The following is a 4,829-nucleotide window of genomic DNA, read 5'->3' on the forward strand; positions in this document are numbered from 1 at the left end:
TGTTGCTCCCGGGGAAACTCTGATCCTCGGGTCGGGCGGTGGCAGCGCTCTGGTGTCGTAACCTTCCTGAAGGCGCCGCCTTGGAGCCCACGGTTCATCGTATGCGGCTTCATCTCTTCGCGGTGGCGTGTTCACGGTTGAGGACCCCGGTGGCTCTTGTAGTGCTACGGGTGGTGTTGTTGCAGTGCCTATGTATCCTGCCTTAGGTGTGTGCGTGTGTTGTGGTGGCGTGTGTTTGTACCGGGTTGTGGATGATCGTTGCTTTATATATAAAGCGGGGCGGAAGCCTTTTTCGGTTAAATCCATGTACAGTTTCAAATTTTCACAACAAATTTCAACTCTTTTTCTAATAATAAGACAATATTCTTACTTCTCCAGTAACTACAACACATTTGCCTCAAGAAGATCCCACTTACACTATAAGTTCTAACTAGAATTTTGGTGACCCTATGGCTAAGATACATTGCATTGTGCGGCTCCCATTGTTCACAAACCATTACCATATCATGTAGAAATTCCATTCAAAAGACAGGCATATTAGTTGGCTTGTGAATTGCAGCAACAAAGCTTGCACCACCTTCTGTTTTTTCTGTACTATGATGAATACTAATCACAATGAAGCGAGGGCCATCAAGCATTTAGATGGACCCACCTTCACTCAATAGGTGTGTGCGATACTTGTCTCTGATCGCCAGTAGCTCTCTCGTAGCATCCCCAATCTGCATACGATCAGTTGGCAGTTCCTTTGAACATAATATCCCAATTTGCAGAACTGAAGTGATGCATGCGGCTCTCATGGTTGTCCCTTCCTCCAGTGAAGATAATAAGCACAGATCGACCAGGTTGGCGGCTTGGTCTCTCAGTGCTACCTCGGCGTAACTATGTAGGTTTAGATCTTGCAGAAACTCACCATCAGTTGGCCTTTTGCCAGTGAACAACTCTAACAACAGTATTCCATAGCTATATGTATCGCCATAGACCGAGACTTCATTTGCTTGACCGTACTCTGGAAAAGAAATGTAAGTGAATCAGTTTCGAATGAGAAATTGGTACATCAAAGATGAACATCGGTGATTAATGGCAAACCTGGGGCAGCATATCCAATTGTTCCCCTTCTTGTAGCCCAACCACTTGATATTTCTGGGAGGCTAGTATCATCCTGCTGCAAGAACCTTGCGAGTCCAAAGTCACCCACATGGGCAACCATGTCATTATCGAGGAGAATATTGCTTGGCTTAAGATCACAATGAACTATTGGCACTGGCTTATTGTGGTGAAGGTATTCGAGCGCTGAACCTACATCAATGGCAATGTCTATCCTTTGGGTAAGATTGAGCACGCCATGGCTCCCATCTTCCAGGAGATGGCTGTGTAGCCATTGATCAAGATCTCCATTCGGCATGAACTCAAATACGAGAGCTTTGAAGTCTAGACCCCTGAAATCAATACTTGAGCAGACGGTCAATATCTTCACAAGGTTTCGATGTCTGATGCATCTTAAAGTCTCACATTCTGCAACAAAGCTTTGAGATGCCCCTCGCTGCTGGAGGTTGAGCACCTTGATAGCGACAATCACTTCCTGATCTCCATTCATCGTTGTTCCTTTGTACACGGAGCCGAAGCTTCCTGTGCCTAAGAGGTTCTCAGAAGCAAAACCACTTGTTGCTCTCACTAATTCAGCATAGGTAACCCTCAGATGTTGTCCACTATGGAGCGATGGAACCCTTCTAATCTTTGTAAACTTGTTTCTCAATTTCTGTTGTGCAAATAGTACAATTAGTACTAAGATAATGCAAAGAAGTGCACTGCCTACTGGGATCAACACGACAAGCTTGTGAGACCACTTCTTGGATGTATGATTTGAGCAGGGATGCAAGTTAAATTGGGGGATACCTCCACATAAGCCATAGTTCCCTTCAATAAGAGTTGCACTTGCATTCAGAAATAATCCATGTTTTGGAACTTCACCCTCAAAATTGTTGAATGATATGTTCAGGGTAGCGAGCCCCCGCATGTCCCCAAGGAAGACTGGGATGTCCCCAGACAAGTTGTTTCTTGAAACATCAAGAACTAGAAGCCCTTTCATCTGTGACATTGATTCTGGAATTGTGCCCTGAAGTAGGTTTCCTTCCATAATGAGATACTGCAAACTTCCACACTGAGCTAGAGAGGCAGGAACTGAGCCAGTTATCATGTTGTCAGACACATCCAGATATCCGAGATTCACTAGATTACTAACTTCTGGAGGAATTGTCCCAGTTAACTTATTGCCTTGGAGCTGCATGGAATCAGATAGTGTCGATATGAGGAAAATCTCTTTTGGTATTGAACCAACAAGCTGATTGAATGCTAGGCTCAATGTGTCCACAGGGCAGCTTCCAAGGCTGGATGGTATGGGACAGGCAAGCACATTTTGGCTGAGGTCGAGTGTAATTAATGCTGTGAGATTTCCAAGCATTGGTGGAATTGGTCCAGATAAACCATTGTTTGACAAGTATAATTCAGCCAGGATCCTAAGATTGCCAATCGATTCAGGAATTTTTCCATCTAGGAAATTACCATCCACCTGCAAGTGTTGCAAGTTGACAAGGTTTCCAATTCCTTCAGGTATACTTCCCCGTAGCATGTTGCCTGACACGCTGAAATATCTCAAGTTTGTGGAAAGGTTTGCCATTGAATTTGGTATCACCCCTTGTAGTTTGTTATGGCCAAGAGATAGGTACTGTAGCATACTACAGTTTGTCAAGCTAGAAATGAAATCCCAATCGGCATCATTCCTTGCCTCTAGCTGGTTATGTGAGAGAAGCAGTGCCGATAAGCTCTTCATGGTAGCTCCAAGGCATTTTGGTATTACTCCGGAAAAGAAGTTCTTGCTCAGTTGTACCATTTCAAGCATTGAAGCATTGCACAAAGACTCTGGGATGGACCCATGAAACCTATTATTGTCTATGGTAAGGTTCTGGAGTTGTTGAAACTTATTACCCAACTGATCTGAAATGGGTCCACTGAGGTTGTTGTATTGCACACTAAAAATTTGGAGGGATGAGAGATTATAGACAAAAGGTGGTATAGAACCCTCGAGTTGATTCCCGTTGAGATAAAACTCAACGAGAGAACTGAGTTTTCCAAGAGTGTGAGGGATTGAGCCTGTAAGACTATTAGATGTGAGAGAAAGGACGTTGAGCAGATTCAGATCTCCTAACGATTCAGGGATGCTACCAGTTAGGCCACTGGACAGCTAGAACTAGTAGAGATGAGAGGTTTCCTAGGGAAGGTGGAATCGGCCCTGAGAGTCGGTTCAGCCCTAGATACAGAAACTGTAATTTCTGGAGGCCTCCAAGAGAGACAGGAATAAAACCTGTCAGACCATTGATAGGAAGATCTAAGACGGTCAAGTTTCTAAGATTTCCAATTTGCGTTGGGATTTCTCCTACTAGCATGTTTGAGTGAAGAACAAGATGGATCAGGCCTTTCAGGTTTCCAATCTCCACATGGACGGAACCTGACAGACGATTGAAGCTAAGATGTAACTTGGTCAAGTTTCTAAGATTTCCAATTTGGGTTGGGATTTCTCCTACTAGCATGTTTGATGACAAATCAAGACGGATCAGAGCTTTCAGGTTTCCAATCTCCACAGGGATACTTCCTGTAAGGTTGTTGTACCCAAGACCCAGTACCTCAAGATTATGCAGGGATGCCAACTCCCGGGGCACCGAGCCTTTATGCATGTTGTGCTTGAGATCAATAACTCGAAGCTCAACACAAGTGGCCAGCGTCGGCGGGATCCTCCCCCCCCCCCCCCCCCCCCCCCCCCCCCGATGGAGTTCCTGCTGAGATTCAGATACTCGAGTTGTACGAGATGTCCAACCTCTGATGGTATGATACCATAAAAGCGATTCTGTTGGAGGCCAAAATGCCTGAGGTTAGTTAGATTACCTATGGAAGAGGCAATGGTGCCAAGAAGGTTGAGCCCACCAAGCTCCAGTGCTACGACACGGCCGCGACGGCGGCCACGCGTGCCGCAGGCCACTCCGCGCCATTGGCACATAGGGATCGATTGGTTCCCCATGAATCCAGTGCTTGGAATGGATCTCCTTTAATCAGAGACCTCAATGACATGAGCGCTTGGTGGTCAGTGGCGCTTGTTGTGGCAGTTTCAGCAGTGGCTGCATGCACGGCATTGGCTGAACACGGGAGACAAAGGGAAGCAAACATCAAAAGCTGCATGACTATCATGATCGACATGTTTAGGCGACGCAAATAAAAGCTTGGTGTGCAGACTAGAAGCTCGGTGTGCTTATATAGTGATTCTTTCTCTTTGCGGGGAATTTAGATAGTGATTCGAGGCAAGTTGCATAGAGCCATCGGTTTCATGCTTGTCATTTTCAGTCCCATATGACCGCGGACTGCACAGTGATCAACTAATGCTGCGTCTGCGACAAGTCTATGCACAGTCTGGCTGGCCAAATGTCCTGTCCAAAACTTCACTAATGGGCACTACGTCTGTGATCCACTACAGCGATGCTGTATGGGCATGCCGATGAAAATATGGCCTGAAGCCGGACTCCATATCCGTAGATTACCTTGTCCTTCCCGTGTCCCCCACTGCACTGGTCACTTTGTCGAGCGTTATCCACTGGTGCGTTGAAAGCAGAAATTGCACCGATGATGGCACTGACGGGAGGTTCGTTATCCACTAGTGTGTTGAAGGCAGAAATTGCGCCGATGATGCCAGTTCAGTCAGTGTCAGTCAGTGGAAGTGGGAAGAATAAAATGCATAATTACTACAGAAAGTTGTTGCAAAGGTGAAAGTTGAGTTTCACATATCA

The 4,829-nt window shown here is 45.8% G+C and overlaps 1 pseudogene; it reads right to left on the reverse strand.

Annotated features, from left to right (window-relative positions):
• Positions 1–325: 325 nt before the first annotated feature.
• LOC123164814 (putative receptor-like protein kinase At3g47110) lies at positions 326–4,362 on the reverse strand (annotated as a pseudogene).
• Positions 4,363–4,829: the final 467 nt, after the last annotated feature.

Source organism: Triticum aestivum, chromosome 7D, assembly GCF_018294505.1.
Source record: "Triticum aestivum cultivar Chinese Spring chromosome 7D, IWGSC CS RefSeq v2.1, whole genome shotgun sequence".
Taxonomy (NCBI): domain Eukaryota; kingdom Viridiplantae; phylum Streptophyta; class Magnoliopsida; order Poales; family Poaceae; genus Triticum; species Triticum aestivum.